Source organism: Odocoileus virginianus, chromosome 2 (assembly GCF_023699985.2).
Source record: "Odocoileus virginianus isolate 20LAN1187 ecotype Illinois chromosome 2, Ovbor_1.2, whole genome shotgun sequence".
Taxonomy (NCBI): domain Eukaryota; kingdom Metazoa; phylum Chordata; class Mammalia; order Artiodactyla; family Cervidae; genus Odocoileus; species Odocoileus virginianus.
The window spans coordinates 38,196,939-38,217,188 of NC_069675.1; positions in this window are offsets into that span (position 1 = coordinate 38,196,939).

Sequence of the window (20,250 nt, forward strand, 5' to 3'; positions counted from 1 at the left end):
TTTGCTGCATCTCACAAATTTGATAAGCTGCATTTGCATTTTCATTTAGCTTGAACTATTTTAAAATGTATCTTAAAACTTCTTTGACTCATGTGGAATTTAAAAATAGGTTGTTTACCTCTAAATATATTTGAGATTTTCTATCTTACTGTGATTTCTAACTTAATTCTACAGATATTATAATCATAAAAGTATACTTTGTATGATATCTATTCTTCTAAATTTGCTAAGATGCCCACCATGTATTCTTATACTACTCTGAACTTCTATTTATTTTCTAATGTAATTTGCTATAAATTAAATCTGTTCTAGAAAATCATATCCCTAAATACTTTCAAATTTCATAAGCTTTTGCCTGAATGAGGAAGAGACCAGTGGGGTGGGGAGATCAGTTGAGAGGGCAGACATTTTAGACAGGAGTCTCTGGATTTTTAACAAAACTCCTTGGCTTATACACTAAACCATGGAGGTAGCCAAAAATGATGAGTGTATGCTTCCAGGTGATGGGCTAAACAGCTGAGGAAAAAAAAAAATGTATAGGCACAGAGCCAAAACTGGAGGCTTTTTCTTTTTGGTTTGGCAAAAAGGGATGTATGTTGAACATCACAGAGTGGTATTACTGAAAAAAGATTAAAAATAATCTGATCTGTGCTAGGAAACTTCATATATTTTCCTTCTCTCATTTTTATACCTTATCTCCTCCATGCAATAAGCTTTGGATAACCTTATATTTGCATAATGACTTTGCTGCTCTTTGGTGATTTCTATTTTTGTAAAAATTTCCTTTAGAACATACCCCCTCAAGGTCAGAAGCAATTTAGTTGAGACTTGTAACAGGGTCTACAAGCAATAGCACATGTTGAAAAAAACTGCTAACGGTATTGAATCACCTATCTGATATGTATTGTGCTCACTCATTCAGTCGTGTCTGACTCTTTGCAACCCCATGGACTGTAGGCCTCCAGGCTCCTCTGTCCATGGGATTTCCCAGGCAAGAATACTGGAGCAGGTTCCCAGTTCCTACTCCAGGGAGGCTTCCCGACCCAGAGATCTGCCCTGCGAGTCTGGTGTCTCCTGCTTTGGCAGGCAGATTCTTTACCACTGTGTCATTTGGGAAGCCCCCATCTGATATGTATATATTCAGAATGTATGATGCAGAATGCTGAGTTTTCTTCTTGTGGTCTATCAAACGGAAGAGTCCTGGAAAAACACAGTGTAAGGAATTTCCCTTGCCTGCCCCTTTATGTTACAGGAATTGCAATGGATATAGGAGGCAGACTCAACTGAGAAGAAAACCTATGTTGCTCTTAAACTTGGGGTTTTTCTTCTGTGTCAGCATCAGAAGGGCTGTCACACTGCTGGAGTCTCATGGTAAGGGGTCTGTCAGAAAATCTTGAGAGTTTCTAGCCAGATGAATTCTTCGTGCTCCAGCTGTTGTGTTTTGGTTGGCTGGTTGTTTTTCAGTTATTCAGATGCCCCACATGCTGAGAACACTAACAATGAAGATACTCTGCAATTTTTATCGGAAACTATCTGGTGATTTAACTAAAGGTAAATACAGTTAAAGAGGTAAAATAGTTTTTATTTACCTAACAATATTTCTAGAAAAAGAGTCATAAATTACATTGTGATAAAGATTGTGTTTTCGGTGTATCTGATGATTTGTTTCTTTTGGTTTGATTCAAAAAACAGAGGAGGAACTGACTTTTCTTTAATGGCTTACTAAGGGCCTTTACTTCCTCCTGTTTCCTATATTTTGGACATTTCACTGCCTATTAGAGTCTCCACCAAGAATAATGAAGAGAATAGAAATATAGAATTTGGCTGGTGAAAAGGATTGTCACAATGATTGATACAGTGGCTAACAAAAGCTTAGCAAGTACATAGACATTTTCTTATTATAATGTCTCCTCATGTCTCAGAGTTAGCTAAGATCTGGTTATGCATATAGAGATACTTATTATGATTACTTGTCAGACATCATCATTATAATTCTGAAGTGGTTTTCTTTGTGTAAGATGACTTATATTATTAATTTTATTGTGAAGGCTCTTCTTTCATATGTATGAAGATTTTCAGTTTCTGTGGATCTTAAATATCCAGTGATGCTTGTCATTACTTTTCCATGCTAAAAATAACTTTGGTTGGCTTAAACAAAGATTCACTATTTCTAAAACTGAGTTTTCCCACTTAGGTAACAAACCAAGCAGTAAGAATGTGATTTTTAGTAAAAAATGTTTCTTGAAGTTAATTCTTCCAGAAACATTAGAGTATATACTTAATTTATAAATATAAGCCAGAAAAAGGACTGGCAATGTAGCAGTCGGTCAATCACCTGGTAACTTACATTTTTCTTCAATATATTTATGATGTCACACATAAAAAGAAATGTAAAACCCTGAAAGAACAAAATTCAAGTACTGTGGGAGGAGGTGAGCATATATTAGATAAAAAAGATTCTAGTGAAAAAAGGTCACATGATTTCATTAAAAATCTTAAGCTTTTATAATTCATGATGGGGGATTTTTTAATCCCTAAAAGCACAAAGACCATCTACACATGAGTTGAGACCTCACCTTCTCCCATACAACTAAGAGCAAACTGGTTTGAAGAAACTAAGATTCAAGAAAGTGCAAGTTTACATGGTTGCATTTTCTTCTAGGGGACGCAAGAGCCTCCTTTTTCACCAGAGCAGGAAAATAGCCCCAGCTGCACATTACCCAGAAATGTGAGTATTCTATGTACCATAAAATAATTTCATCCTTTAGTCAAACAGTACAAGATGGATAGATAGGGCAGAAATCATGCTGAAGAAGAAGCTATATCAAGGTTTGATAAGTGGCAGGGAAGCCTGGTTAAAAGTCAGAATCCTGTTTCCAGCCAAAGGTTTAACACAAGCAGGAAAAGATGGCATGGATCTGAGTTCACTCAGAGAAGCGTGTGCATAGACTGTGGAGCAGTGTCTGAAGACTGTCTCACAGTGACTCCCCGTTTCCCTCACCACCTTCCTTCTGCCTGCAGCTATCTCCAATCTCCAGCCATCTCAATTGGGAGTTTTCTGATGTCTGTACAGGGCAGAGAAATGGTTGCTACATTTCTTCCTTTGGTTGCGGTGACCAAATATCTCTCACCTGAGACCTAGCTCTGTCACCTCCTTATAACCTTCCACTAGCTCTAACAAAACATTTTTGTTAGATGTTTTGTTAGTAACCAAACATTCTGTTACTTTACTTGGTTACAGGAATAATCCCGAAATCTGCCAGTTTAAATGCTACCATTAGATTACACATGGTCTTATTAATATTACATTCTGAATATTTTTGGAATCTCCATAAATCTTTCCATGCCCATTATCACCACAGCAGTGCAGGCCACTATCATCCTTCACCTGGATTTCATCAGTATCCTAACTATCTAACTTTATTTCCATTGTTTAACATTAACAGTATTTGCATGTGCTCACTCAGTCACATTTGACTCTTTGTGACCCCATGGGCTGTAGCCCACCAGACTCCTCTGCCCATGGAATTTTCCAGGCAAAAATACTGAAATGAATTGCCTTTTCCTACTCCAGGTGATCTCAGCCCAGGCATTGAACTCTTCTGTCTCTTGTGTCTTCTGCATTAACAGGCAGATTCCTTACCACTGCATCACCTATTGATATATAAATTACCTTCAGTGAAATATACACAAGCATATTCATTTATTAAAGTTCATATACCAAGAAGAGGAAATACTAAGGGCATTTTGGAAGATTTTGAAATTTATAAGAAACTGATGAATAGTTTACCATAATGATTACACCACTATTTTCCATTACCACTAATGATCCACAAGTGTTCTACCTGCTTCATACCCTCTCCAATATTTAGCATTTTACAATTAATATCTTTCATTTGCATGTGCTCAGTCTCTCAGTGTGTGTGATTCTTTGAGACCCCATGGACTGCAGCCTGCCAGGCTCCTCTATCCATGGGATTTCCCAGGCAAGAACATCTGATTGGCCACTTCCTTCTCCAGGGGATCTTCCTGGCCAAGGGATCAAACCCATGTCTCTTTTGTCTCCTGCATTAAGCAGTTGGATTCTTTATAACTAACACTATCTGGGAAAGCCTATTTTTCCATTTAAGTCATTCTGATGAGGGTTTTGGCTTCCCTGGTGGCTCAGTGGTAAAGAATCTGCTTATCAATGCATGGAAAGTAGATGGGGAAAAGTGGAAACAGTGACAGATTTTATTTTCTTGGGGCCCAAAATCACTGCGGATGGTGATAGCAGTCACAAAATTAAAAGATGCTTGCTCTTTGGAGGAAAAGCTATGACGAATGTGGACAGTGTATTAAAAAGCAGAGACATCACTTGCCGACAAAGGTCCATATAGTCAGAGCTATGGTTTTCCCAGTAGTCTTGTATGGATGTGAGATTTGGACCACAAAGAAGGCTGAGAGCTGAAGAATTAATGCTTTCAAACTGTGGTACTGGACAAGACTCTTGAGAGTCCCTTGGACAGCAAGGAGATCAAACCAGTAAATCCTAAAGGAAATCAACTCTGATTATTCATTGAAAGGACTGGTGCTGAAGCTGAAGCTCCAACACTTTGGCCACCTGATGTGAAGAGCCAATTCATTGGAAAAGACCATGATGCTGGGAAAGGCTGAGGGCAAGAGGAGACAGGGGTGACAGGAAGAGATGGTTGGATGGCATTACTGACTCAGTGGACATGAGTCTGAGAAAACTCTGGGAGATAGTGAAGGCCAGGGGAGCCTGGCATACTATAGTTCAGGGGTCACAAAGAGGCAGACACAACTTGGTGACTGAACAACAACGATCCGGTGGCACTCAACACCTTCTCATATGCTCTATGGACATTCCTCTATAAGATTTGGTAAAATATCTGTTCAAGTCTTTTTTCCATATTTAGTTATTTTTCCTTTACTTATTTAGTTGTAGGCATCCTTTTTGTAATCTTAATATGAGTCCTTTGTCAGACATTAAGAATGTCTGACATTAAGAATATTTTCTCTCAGTCTGCGACTTAATTTTGACTTTCTTCATTGGACACGACTGAGTACGCACACACAACTAGGTCTGTGAGCCACCTCCAATTACTATCTCTGTTTAGTATGAGGAAATGATCAATGCTTATTTTTTCCACATGATTATCTAGTTGTTCCAGCACTTTCTACTGAAAATTTCTTTTCTCAGAATGAAAGGGATTAACCTCTTTGACAAAAGCAACTGACATTTAATGTGTAGATCTAGAGTTAAAATGTGTAGTTTGTGCCACTGAGTTTTTTGTCGTAACTCCAAAATCATGTGTTGATCATTCCAGTTTTACAGTATGTTTTGAAATTTTGTAGTAAAATCTTCCACATTTGTATTTCTTCTTCAAGACCATTTGAACAGACAATATACATAGGATATGGATTTTATTTCAACATACATTTTAGAATCTTTGTGTCAATTTCTATAGAAAATTCTTCTGCGATTTTGACTGAAAGTGAATTGAATAGTTGGGTTAATTTAGGAGAAATAGTATCTTAAATTAAGCTTTCACACTCATTAATTAGCATGTTTCTTCATGTATCTTGGATTTCTTCAACTATTTTACCAATATTTGATTGCTTTAATATGTTTTACACATATGTCAATTTATTCATACATTTCTAAGTATTCAGCTATTTTATAAATAATTACTTTTAAATTCAGCTTTACAGGGTATCTTTATTTTTTTCCTTTTTTGCTATTCTATTAACATGCCATTGATGTTTGTATATTGACTTCTTAATCCAACAACCTTGCTATATTATTTTTAGTTAAGTTCTTTACAGATTCTTTGGCTTTGCATTTTTGATACACACAATTATATCATTCTAAAAATAAATATATTTCTTTTTTTTCAAACTTAGATGCTGACTTTATGCTTACCCCTTTTCTACATACTTGCAATGTTTTAGGCTTTTGACAAGAATTCATAAAGAAGTTTCTGATAAAAGCACTAAGATAGATAATGGGAAATTTTATAATAGATAATAATGATTCCTATAATAAATTCTCTGGTCCTGAATTTCAATTGCAAAGGGCAGGATTGTTCTTTAGAATGTTTTTGTGCCATAAAGAAAAAAATGAAAATATGGAATACATAGAAAGCATGTGTGAAAATGTGGGGAGGATTAACAAAGGAAAAAAAAAGGATTTTTTGTCCTAGAAAACAAATAAAAATAAATATATTTTTATTATACCTTTTAGCTCTATATTCCTTTTCTTTTTTTTCTCTTTTCTCTCTCCCTTTCTTCCCTTCCCTTCCCCTTTTGCACTAGCTGGGAACTACAGAACAATGTGGTGTTTAGAGTGTACTTTCTTCCTTTCCATGTATCAGGGAGAAATTACTTACTATTTCATTATTATTCATAATTAAATGTATTATCTGATTATCTGCAGGTTTTCTATTAAGAAAATTTTAAAGAAAATTAAGAAAGTTTTTTTTTTTATTCCTAGTTTGCTAAAATCATTTTTATCTTTAACTGGTTTAAATTTTAATTATTTTTCTTAATCTGTTGAGCTGATCATTTTTCCCCCTTTAGGATGTCATTGTGGTAAATTATGATGACTGACTTGTGAATGTTAAATTTTATCCCACTTTTCAAGGATAAATCTTATTAATCATGATGATCTTTTAATATACATTACTATATTTACTTTGTTAATATTTATAAATTATCTTTGGAATGAAGGATATTATTTTACTTTTTTTTCTTTTAATGTCCTTGTCAGGTTATGCTGGTTTCACAGGGCTTCCCAGGTGGCTCAGTGGTAAAGAGTATGCCTGACAATGTAAGAGATGCAGGAGACTCAGATTTGATCCCTGGGTCAGGAATATCCCTTGGAGGAGGAAATGGCAATCCATTCCAGTATTCTTGCCTGGAAAATCCCATGGACACAGGAGCCTCACGGGCCAAAGTCCATAGTGTTGCAAAGAGTCAGACATGACTCAGCGATTGAGCATGAATGCACACTAATTTCATAAAATAAAAATGACTGTGTCTCTTCCTCCTCTGGTTTTTGAAATATATTGAATAAAATCGGCATTTTTTCTTATACATTTGAAAGAATTTCTTTTTTGAAGTAATTTTCACATTCTGTTGAAGTACCCCATTCAATTGCTTGATTTTTCATCTCTAAATTTTTTAACATATTTGTAAAAGGTATTTTAAAATCATTGTCTAATATTTTCAGTATCTTGTTCATCTCTGGATCTGCTCCTATAAGCTATTTTATCCTTTGGAAATATTAAATGAGTGTTGCTTTCATACTGGTTTGCTGTTGTTGTTTGCTTTCTTGCTTGACTAGTACTTTCTATCATTATGTACTGGATATTGTGCGTGGTAATTAGTGGACACTATAGATTAGTCCTGATATAGGGGTAGTTAAATTACAGGTGGATTATTTTATCGCATGCTGACTTGTTTTCTTGCTTTACAAAGAATGGATTTATTTCAAGTTTGCCCTTAGTTGTTGGGCAAAGAACTTGTTAACATGCATACAAAGTAGTTTTTAGAGTGTGATCTTTACTGTTTGGCGACCTCAGTTAAACAACATGGCTTGATTATTAAGGTTTCTGGACTCTATTTAGGTCAGAACTCCACCGTTTCCTTAGCATTCCATAACTTATGTATGCTCAGAAATCTCACTTGGCTTCCAGCCCTTTATCAGCCATTCCACCCAATTGTGTTTGCAGCCCCAAAACACAAAACTGTCTTACTCTGCCCAGTGCAAATCCCCTTTCTGCTCTCAAGTATTACACATGGGACATCTCATTTGGCAGAAAGGGTAAATAAGTTACATGAGGTTTCTTGTTTCTATTTTTCTTCGAAGATCTCAACCTTACACTGACTGATGCCCAATGTCTAAAACTATTTGTTTTCCATCTAGTAAGAAGTTAGTCTAATGTCAATTTCTCTGATAAGACTGGAACAAGAAGTCCTCCATTTTTCATAGGCAACCAAAATGACCTGCCCAGTCTTATCATATACAAATCTAAGTGTGCCATATCCATCCTAAAAATTAGTAAGTGGCTGCTTATTATCTTTGTAATGAAGCCTATACCCTAATGTGCCTTTAAAGCCCTAAAGAATATGAGCTCTGCCTACCTGCCAACCCTAATTCTCACCATTCTCTATCTCACCAATGTCTTTGCTCTAACTGTGCTAAAATGCATTCCTTCCTCATTTATAGATCTTTACACATACTAGTCCCTCTTCTTGGAAAATTAATTTCTCTTCTTTTTCTAGAGAGCTCTCATTCAACATTGAAGAGACCACCTTTAGCTGGAACTCCTTTCCTCACCTCTGAAACAGAGTAGAACTGCAAGCTACAGTGCTATCTAAATTCCTGGTAATTCTACCACCACAGCATGTATCCCATAGTTCAGATATATTCCTTTAACCATCTGTCATCACCACTCTATCCACAACTTTTTAATTTATATGTGTACTCCTAAACTTTGTCATACTATCTAACACAGTGTGCATTTAACAGGTACATCTTAAATAAGTGATCAGTCAATTTGTTCGTTTCTATGTGCTTTTCAGAGCAGATGTTTTTCCTATTTATCTTGGGTGAAACTAAAATCTAATTTAAAAAATCATAAATACTTATTATTCTAAGTGTGTTCTAGGTGATACAAAGGTCTTCAATGAAGTATATAGATGAAGGCTTATTACTTTATGAGAATAATGTCTAAAGGGGCAAGCAATTTACAGAGCATTTTGAAAGACATAAAAATGCCAAAGAATTGTTGTAGATAGTATTGTTCCCTGTTAATGTTCAGAGTTCTAATATAAATTTTTGGCATAACTAATTTTCATAGTTTGAAAATCTTCTGACATTTTCTTTAGCTCCCTTTGAAAGATTTCCTTTCAGAGCTGTGAAATCCTTATTCACACACAACAGTTATTTTTAGGAACAAGACCGTCAGAATCACAAGGTTTATTCATTTCTTTCCCACCACTGGCATAGAATTCGCAAACCAGTTTAACAGCTTAATAGAAGATTGACTCCTTTTTCCTTCCTCTAAATTCCCCAAGAGAGTCTAAAGTGCATTTTCCAGGTTTAATACCCAAATAAAAAAATAGTACCCAGAGTTGAAATCCTAGAAGTTCACCTGCAATCTCTGGAATTGGGCTCTATTTTGAAAACTAGGAATGTGAAGTTTCTGATAATATGGGAAGACTTTGGGCAAAACAAGGTCTCACATAAGAATGTACCATTTTGATCTCTTGGGAAAAAAAACCTGACACCAGGCTAAGGCATGTCACTCAGGATAGAATGGAGCAGGTTTCAAAACACATGCCTTGAGTTTGATGATTTAAAGGGGAACAGCGCTCATGCCCCTCAGTTTCACAAAGTCTGCCACCAATGGCTTCCATAGGGTGGATATACCTGCCTTCCTTTACTTGGGAAATTGGGAAGTACTCAAGAGGAATTTTCTTGCTCCAAGTGAGAAAAAATTAGGTTCTTTCCTCTTCTAGACAAGTGACTATTTCCTCCTAAAAACCACAGATGGCACAGAATTATGATAAAGATACAAACTTATATATTGCCTTCTTTGAAGCTAAAAAATAAAACAACACTGAAGCTCTGTAGATTCTCTCAGCTCCACGTGATATATAATGCTAGGGAGGGGTTGGGGGACGGGAGGTAAAAAATGTTCTGATACATGTTGGTACTAGGGTAGGGCTAGAAGTAGGCACCGTTCTGATAGTCACATGTCCTCAGAAATCTGGCCAGAAAAGTAACTGTGGTTCTGTCAGAAGACACAGCAATGGCATGAAGAGAACACAGACTGCATGATCTGGTGACTCAAGACCTTTTCAGACTGGGCCAGCTTGGAACAGAGATAAATATTAGTAGAGAAGAATCCAGATTCCCAACTATGTTGAGACTTCAGCCTACCCACACACATCACACATTAACAGACATTTGGGTGCTAGGCTCATTAGTCCAAAATTATAGTCCACAGTATTTCTAGCAAAGGTGGTATATTGGACACACAAGTTTACCCCATGTGCTTCCTAAATCCCATGAAATGACCAAAAGGGTGTGAAATCAACCCCAAAATACAAACAAAAAACCTGAAAAGGGAGTGAAAGCTACCTAATATTGTAACTAGGAAAGTAGTTCCTGAATGAATGGACCAAATAGAAAATGAAAACAGGGAGCACAAAGACCTAAACAAAATGCAAGCCAGTTTACACTAGAGAAGACCAAAGTTTAGAATTTGGAGACAACAATGAGTTCTGAAAGTAAGGGTTTGGTTGAGGATGAAAGTTCCACAGGGAATAGGAGATTTTGTCTGTTTCACAGACAATCACTTCCACACTACAGAAAACAATGCTTGGCATGTAGTAGGCATTTGGTAAGTTATTTATTGAAGAAATGAATTACTGAACTCAAGTCTGCAGAAGAAACAACTAGGCCTCTGTAACCTGATAGGTGAGTGGGTTTAATGACTGAAGAGGTAGAACAGAGGAAGTCTGGGTTTGGAGACACCAGACACAGCAGTGGGTGAGTGTGACGACTGCATAAGAGTCTATATACTGAACCCTGGGACTCCCAGTCCCTATCTGCTTGGTTCCAGAACCCTGAAGCCAGCTTTATATTTACCTGGAAGAATATTAGATAATTCTTCTCTGGGAAAAATCAATCCTAGCAGGAGAGACCTTCAGGTACTGACAAGAATCCCTAAATAAACATCTCTCTGCAATAAAAAAATTCCACCAAACACCTCTTTTTTCCTCTCTTTCCCTGTCTCCCTTCCCCTCATCCTCTCTCTCCCTATTTGTCTCCCTCTGGCACACATGCTATTAGCTAGCCCAATGGATCACCAGACATCTGAGGAAAGTCCCTAAGAGAACTGACAAAGATCAAAATCAATAGATAGAGGAAAAAAATTACACTTTAAAAATACAAACAGTGTGGGAAGGCCAAATAGAGGAAAAAAAAGTTATATTATATTCAGATAGATAAATGAAATTACTGCTACTCCAAAAGAAGAGACAGTTATTAAAAAAAAAAAAGTAGAACATTTAGAAAACAAGAGTGCTCTTGAAAAAAAGATAAATATGACAAAGGAAAGGGAAAATTCAGAAGTTCTGGAAAATAAAATTGAGCAAATCTCCAAAGACTCAAATAAAAGAGAAATAGAAATTTCCAGAGCAGATAATTCAAAAGGTGACTGAGAAAGTCTAGTTTACAAATAAAAGAAGTTCTAAAAGAGAGAGAAATGAACAGGACAAAATTTACAGAATAAAATTGTTGAAGAAATAGTTCAGGAAGTGATCCACAATGTTTGCATTTTTTACAAAATGAATGAAGAAAAAAAACACACCAAGACCTACACGTGAAACTTCAGAACCCTGGGCACAAAGAAATTATCCTGCACACTTCAAGAGAACACCATACACGAAAATAAACTCAAAATGCATTAGGACTTAAAGGTAAGACCAGATGCTATAAAACTCTTAAAGGACACACAGGCAGAACACTCTCTGACATAAACCACAGCAAGATCTTTTTTGATCTATCTCCTGCAGTAATGAAAATAAAACAAAAATAAACAAATGGAACCTAATGAAACTTAAAAGCTTTTGCACAGCCAAAGAAATCATAAACAAACTGAAAAGACAAACCTTAGAATGGGAGAAAATATTTGCAAATGTAGCATCTGACAAGGGATTAATCTCCAAAATATATAATACAAAGAGTTCATAGAGCTCAATGTCAAAAACAAAAGAAAATAACTACCCAATCACAAAACTGGCTGAAGATTTAAACAGATGTTACTCCAAAGAAGACACACAGAAGGCCAAGAGGTATATGAAAAGACGCTCACCATCACTTATTATTAGAGTGATGCAAAGTAAAACTACAATAGGTATCATCTCACACCACAGCCATCATGGCTGTCAGAACAACCACCATCAAAACATCTGCAAAGAAATGCTGGAGAGGGTGTAAAGAAAAGGGAATCTTCCTACACTGCTGGTGGGAATGGAAATCAATACAGACACTACAGAGAACAGTATGGAAGTTCCTTAAAAAAACAAAAATAAAGTTACCAAATGATCCAACAATCCCACTCCAGGGCATATTATTTAGTCACTCAGTTGTATTCAATTCTTTCTGACCCCATGGACTGTAGCCCGCCAGGCTCCTCTGTCCACGGGATTTCCCAGACAAGAACACTGGAGTGGGTTGCTATTTCCTTCTCTAAAGGATCTTCCAACCTAGAGATCAAACCCGCGTCTCCTGCACTGGCAGGAAGATGCTTTACCACTGATCACCAGGGAAGCCCACTCCTGAGCATACCTCTGGAGAGAACCATAATTTAAAAATATACACACATCACAACATTCACAACAGCCAGGACATGGAAGCAACCTAAATATCTACTGACAGGGATGGATAAGGAAGACGTGGTATACATATGCAATGGAATATTACTCAGCCATAAAAAGGATGAAGTAATGCCATTTGCAGCAACCTACATGGACATAGAGAACATCATACTGAGAGAAGTCAGACAGAGATAAATATCATATGACACCACTTATATGTGGAATCTAAAAAAAATGGGTCCAAATGAACTTATCTACAAAACTGACACAAACTCATAGATGTAGAACACAAATTTATGACTACCAGAGGGTAAGGAGGGGAGGGATAAATGAGGACACTGGGATTGACATATACACACTACTATATACAAACAGATAGCTAATGAGAACCCGATGTGCAGCACAGGGAACTCTAGTCAATGCTCTGGAATGGCCTATATGGGACAAAATCTACAAAAGAGAAAATCACATGTCATCTACAAAGTATCAGGAGTTAGAATTGTGTCAGAATTCTCCAAACAAAAGAGGAAAAAAATAAACACTTACACTAGAAAATAGAAAGCAAGAGAATAATGCTTTTAAAATTTTGTGGAAAATTGATTTTCTTCCCAGAAGTTCTTTTTCAGCAAGGTTATCACATATCAATCAAGCAAAAATACCCAGGCACCTTTTCTTTAGACGATTTTAAACAGTTTCTCAAATGAAGGCATGAACTAAGACAGTTTACAGTATTCAGGGAGAGGACACTAAAAAGAATAAAGAAAATATCCAGGGTAGCAGCAGGCCCAGGAGCCACTAATCCAGTGGGACAAAATGAGTTTTACAAAACGAAATGTATTAATAACTAACAGATAACCTCCTGGGTTTGAATATGCAGATAACATATTTTTTGAGAGTCTAGGGATGTTGAAGAGTTCAGAGATGATTTACTGATAGGTACATAAAGACCTGTGTAAAGTTTAAAAAGAGACATTTATTAAGTCCAGGAAAAGTAACATTTGTACAAGAAATAAAACAGTCCAATGAACAAGCACCCCTGAAGCATAAACATGCCTCATCTTCAAACAAAATTTATATAATCATAACAGTTTACATACTGAGTATTGATCATATTTTGAGCCAAATATGAAATGACTCTACTGGTTGGGTGGGTGAGGGATTGCATGCCTGTGTGTTTGGGAGGACTGTTTAAAGAAGCTAAATCCTCAATCTGCACAGCAGAAAATAAACAGGCATTATATGCAGTTAACTAAATAAGAAATTTGCCCATAAGTATGCTATGTGGAAATAAGACACATTATACAAGAATATCTTTGATCAAAATAAAACTGAATTGAAAGAATTCTCCCATATTTAGGACATGAATTCTAAAGAGCTAAACATATTGAACATAGCTCTGTTCCTTAAATTGAAATTATTTTATTGCCATCTAGTTAAACCAGCCAACTTTCTAGCTAGGGTTGAAATGATTTGATAACATTTGGGGATGTCCCAGAGGCTCCTGACCAAGACACGGCACAGACACCAAACACTTGCTGAATATGCATGAAAAAAATTTAGAAAAGTAAACAGGAACTCATAAACCTGATTCATTTCTGGGCAAGAGACTGCAATTCTGGGACTCAGGGAGAGTTATGTTTCATTATACACTTTTTGCAGTTTGGGTCTTTTGTTTACTATGTGCATATATTAGCTCTTTAATTTAAACAAGGCTCTAATTTTTTTTTGAGTGTAGAAAGCTTAAGATGAAAATTAATGCACCCAAGTATACAACTATTTTCTTTTTCCCACCTATGATTATCTATTTGATACATATTTTGCTACAGCTACAGATCTGTTAAGGATTACTTTGGAAGGCTATGTTTGTGGCCAATGCACAAAATAACACATTTGAAAAAAAAATCTTAAATTCAGCAAACTGGCTGCACTTCCTTTCTCCCACTTCTAAATCCCCTGAAGACATATTTGCTTATAATAGTGTAACCTACTGTTTTACTCATTATTCCAAAATACACGTTTCTGCATATTCTCCCTGTTACATCAGGTCTAGAAATGCTCATTAGGTGGTTTTGCAGTGTCTCCTTTAACCATTCCCCTACCTCTGATTGGCTTTTAAAAACCAATCTGCTCACTTTCAGGAGTGCAGTTTGCCTTCTCTTTTTTGTCAGTTTCAGGTTTCCCTGGTGGCTCAGATGGTAGAGAATCTGCCTGTAATGTAGGAGACCTAGGTTTAATCCCTGGGTTGGGACGATCCCCTGAGGAAGGAAACAGCTACCCACACCAGTATTCTGGCCTGGAGAATTCCATGGACTTTATAGTCCATGGGGTCCCCCCAAATCGGACAGGACTGAGCGACACTCACTTTACTTTACTTTTCTGTCAGTTTACCAGCAGGTGGCGCTGGATAGCAGCTGTAAATAATCTGGTTTAGAACACTGCTGGGAGATCACTTTCTGTAGACGGTACTGAGTCTGACCAGAGAAGCAATTTCAACTGTTTCCTCGGTGGTGAACATGAGTTTTCCGCCATTCCAAGCATATTCTCTTGTACACTTCCTAATGTGTCAATTCTAAACAGATTTTCACGATGACTGCCTGGAATTAGCGTTACTGTACGTGGTCCTGACCCGGAGAAGACCCCACTCGGCAAGGACCTGTACAGATGAGAAAACTGAGGCCTGGGGCGGGTAACTGGCCTGTTTAAACTTCTACAACTAACCGACTGCAATAGAAAAAGTCCAGAACTTGCAGCCAGAGACACGGGTTTGAAACTTGGCTCTTTCATGGAGTGATTATTCGTTGCTCGGGAGGATTTAACATCACCAAACACTTGTTTCTGGCCTGTAAAATGGAATAATAATGTGTGACTCCTCGAGTCATATCAAAGAAGAAAATATACGCATGGTTCCTAATAGAGTTGCAGGCCTAACATAAAAACATCTCCAATGCAAAGCATAAACAACAAATAGCTTATTAAGGTTCTTCTTCCTTCCTGACTCAAATATCTTTCAGACTCCCATGCCTTTCTCCTCCTTTCTAATTTAAGATTCAGAGCTCTTACTCCGATATGGCCCTTCACTTCTCTATTTCTTTAATCTGCAGTACTGCATAACCCTTCTCACTCTGGATTAATTGTCACTTTTCAGAAGAAACCGGAGGTCATTATTTCCATCCCAGATTACTTATGCTCTGCTGGTGTTCCATACTCTCCTAGGACCAGCATTTAAGGGGAAATAATATCTGATGTGCAGCCCTGTCCTTTAAATCCAGGCTGGTGTTCTATCTTTATTGGCTATTTCCAAGTAAATAATATAATCACTTTTTTCCATTTTACTTTCTTTGTGGGGAGGAAATGGGTAATACTTTTAATGCTTTCTTCTCAAAGGAGTTGCTCTTACATGATATTTATAGATTTTCCTTCTGACTTGCCCCATGAGTGCTGGCTTGTCTTTCAGGTGTTAGTAGGTGGTTAACTACCATCATTAACAGTATCTGTTTTCTTATCATTGAAGCAGACCAAAGCACTGTAGCTTAATATTTTCAAGATGTTTAATCAGGATACATGATCAGTAACTCTCTCAACTCATTCACTTTCTAGAGTCCACTTCTGAAACACCTGTCTAGAATGGCCTACGTGTAGCTGGCAACTAGCCAGTTTATTGGCAAATACACACTTTACAATAAGCTAGTTACACCTACATTCTGAGGAGCAAGGTTTTTCACCTTTCCCATTCTTCTCTAAGTCCCCAAGCTCTGCCCTGGCTATTGCCTTATGACCTGCCTTGTGAAATGTAAATGGGCTTTGAGAAATACAGATCTTATGGAAAATTTTAACTAGATTGAATTTGAACATCATTGGTTGGCTGTCTGAATTTGAACATCACTGGTTGGCTGTCAATACTTCTGTTTATTCATCTGTGAATACTAGCAGCTAGAACGTGGACAACTTGTCATTAAATAGCTGGAAATTGAAATATTCATCCTATGTAAAAATAGCCAATTTTTTTATAAAATTAACTAATCTTTATTTTATAATTGAGGCAGCCTTTTTAGCATGTTGAACTGCAGGTGTCAACAAAGCAGCAGGTTTAGAACTAAACATTATTTCCTCATTTCCTCACATGTTTGACCACTGTACCAACTAGAATGCTACAAAACTCTAATTGCTGGGCTTCTGTGGTTAGGGCTAATGTGCCAGCATAGAACAAACTGGGTTACATTGATTCAGGAGTATAGATTTCACTCAGAGGACCCTGCTGGGAGTCACCAAATAATGAAGTAGTTCTGGTAGTTAAAAGTATCCTCTCTCTAAGTAATGGCTGGTTTGTGTCTGAGTTTGGAGACATTTACTAGTGGCTCCTGGATTGCACAATGCACCACACTTGACAAAGGGATCTGGTCAGGCTTTTGCCATTGTGGCAAATGCATTCTCTAGGACAAGGTGAGGTGGGACATTTATGAGGCTATATCTCTAAACCAACTGATTACTGATTCCTGCCACTGGGTCATTGTTAATCTTGTCCTCAGTGTGACAAGGCAAGTTCTGTGCACGGTGTTGGCCCAAATAACACCACAACCACCAATGGAAAAGTGGCTTGCCGATAGAACAATTAACAGTCTGTCCTACATGCTAACACTGTACCTTGGCTTTCGCTGTTAAGTGATATATTGAATTTTATTTGATCGTTCATAGGATATACTCACCTCAGGGTAGACTGAGAGATATTTAATAGCTTTGTGAATAATCTATGACCCAGAAGATCAACTCAAAGTAGTGTAAAATAGAGCACAAGCTTTAGAAACAGAACACCTCAATTTGTATCATCCATCACCATCGTACTCTGTAATCTTAGGAAAGTTAACCTCTTTGTGAGTATGTATTCTCATCTGTAAAATCGGAATACTAGTTGTTAACGTCTCACTGTATTGTTTTGAAGGAGAAATGAGTTAAAATTTAAAGCATTTTATATCTGAAACATACAATGAATATTTTAAAATGCTAGCTAGCTATTATAACCTGACTAAATCAAATATGTTATTTTAAGGAATGGGAAAGGATCTATGAAATTTCCCTCTTCAAGCTTTACACAGTGACATTTCTGAAAAGCTAGTGTTACACAATCACCCATGTTTCCCTATGGGTCTTACCAGGCACCTGGAAATACTTTACTCAGTATTACTTCATTCTAGCCCTGTTCCAGATCTCAGGTTCCAGGCTTTTTGGTTCAGGATTTCAACATACAGCATTCCTCTCCCCAAAAAAGTTTATCTCCAAAAGGTATCAGTTTTAGGAAAAAGAAATAAAGACTTAAAAATCTACTTCAAAAAGAAAAAATCTACTTCATACAGATGATAGTTGTATATAAAATGAAACCAAACTACAGAATTATTTTTAGAATAAATAAGTGCACTTTTAGGGAGATTAGTAGATAATTTGTTGCTTATGTTGGTTCCAACCAGAAAATAAAATTGAAAGAGATAACTTACAATAGCATCAACAAATCAAATATCTACATATAAATCTAAATCTACATATAAATCTAAAAACACATAAAACCTATAGAGATTGAGAGAAATTTTAGAAGATCTAATAAATGCATTTATATATGATGTTCATGATTTGTGGAACTCATTAATAATATCGACAAGCTGTCACTTCTCTCTGCTGGTACACAGGAATCAGGCTGCAATACAGACCTGCCAAAGGCTGGTTTCCTGTCACCTGCCTCTTCAGCATGTTTAATTTTTCCTGTTGCTGAGTTCTTCCACCATTACCTTGGTAGCACCTTGTAGCAAGAGTTTGTCAGACACTCCTCCACCTCCCCAGCGAAGGACCAAGCACTTCATAACAAGGCAAGTCTCTTTATACACTCCCAGTGACCTGTGACAGAACTAATATATGCCATCTCAAAAAAAAAAAAAAAAGCTAATTTTCTATTAACTCCCAACTTCATGACCCAACTCTACAAGACCTAGACATTCACAAAGCTGAACCATTAATCTATGAACAGCCCTGCCCATATCACCGAGAACAATAAATGGAATCCGAAGTGGGATCACTGAATTCCAGAGGGAACCCAGGGGAATCCTAGGTCAGGATCCAAACAAGAGTGTAAGACGACACATTTTTAAGCTGTGCTAAAATCCATACTTGAGTCAGTCCTTTAAAGCAAGCAATAAACACAGCTTCACCTGGCCTTCAGTAAACCCATGGGACTGATTTCTTCTGCTTCATTTTGCATTTGTTCTAATTGCTCTGGTTGCTGGCTTTTCACCCACTGATTGTTCACCTCCAGATTTACTTGCCGGCTTTCTCTTGCCACAATTTCTACCTTGGCTCTGCTATTTCCCACTGTCTTGGATGACAAAATTCTCTGTTGTGTCTGATACTAGAAAAATCTACCTGGGCCATCTAGTCCCTCAAATCATAAAATCATGATAGATGGGAAAGGGGACATAACGTAGACCAAATACAGAAGACAGAAATAAAAAGACATACAATTTTATTTCAGAAAGTTAAATTCTACATTAGGGAAAGCTTGAAAAAATTATCAACAATAACCACAGAGTGTCTGGAGCATTGTTCAGAGACAGAAAAAGCAGGAACAGATAACCACACTGCTAGGAAGCAGGGATAAAGGGATGACAAAAGGAAAGCAAAACTACTCCTCCTTTTCCCTCAAGGAGAATAATCTCCAAACTGCAAAAAGACAGCAAACATGTTTAAGAGGAAATTGAAACTCAGGAGAGGTGAGAAGGTAGTGAGAGAACCCCCAGAGACCTTAAGTGGATTTTTTGTCTTTAGACTAAGATGAATGGCATCTTAAGCACTGAGAAAACCTGCAGTGTGATTGCCCAAACACTGGCAGTGATGTTTAAGAAATATAGGAGAAAAAAGACTCATAGGAAATGCCAGGAGTGCAACAAGAGTGAATATGAACTACATTCTGAACAGAAATAAAGACACTTGCTCTGCAAACTACAGATTAGATAGCTAGACGGCTAACCTCTTACATTTCTATAGTTACATTTCTAGAGTAGTTTAGAAAAAAAGAATGAAACATATCATTTGAATTGTGCCTCATATGATAATTTCTACCATATAATTAACACATTTCATCATCACAGCATTCCTTTATTGAAAGAAAGCATTACTCCCAATTTTTGTTGTTGTTTACAAATATGGAAACTGAGATTTGGGAGAGACTGAAATATTTAAAAGATGATGACATAATACTACCTGCCAACACTATTTTTATTATGACTTTCTGGTCCTCTTCAAGTTCTATTTTGACACTGGAATGCTGTTACACATCATGTTTTTCAATTGCATCTAAAGAGAGTTGATTAAAGATCAAATCAACAGTTCAGGTAAGTATCTCAGATTTGACAGCACACAACATTTTATATATACCATATGCAAAAGATATATATTGAAAGACAAGTTTGTGTGAAATCTGACCTAAAACTACTCCCTACTACTGCTGCTAAGTCACTTCAGTTGCCTCTGACTCTTTGTTACCCTATGGTCTGTAGGCCACCAGGTTCCTCTGTCCATGGAATTCTCCAGGCAAGAATACTGCAGTGGGTTGCCATTTCCTCCTCCAGGGGATCTTCCCCACCCAAGGATTGAACCCACATCTCCTACAGCTCCTGCATTATGCAGGTGGATATTACTACTGAACCACTGGGGAAGCACCTGTAAACAACTCATGATCTTCCTGCAAATCAAAAAGGAAAAGAAATAATCAAACAAAAACCTGGACAAATGGCAATTTAATACATAAAAGATTATTACTATGCATGTAAATGCAAATTAAAACAAAAATATTGGATGGACAATGATTAGAAAGAT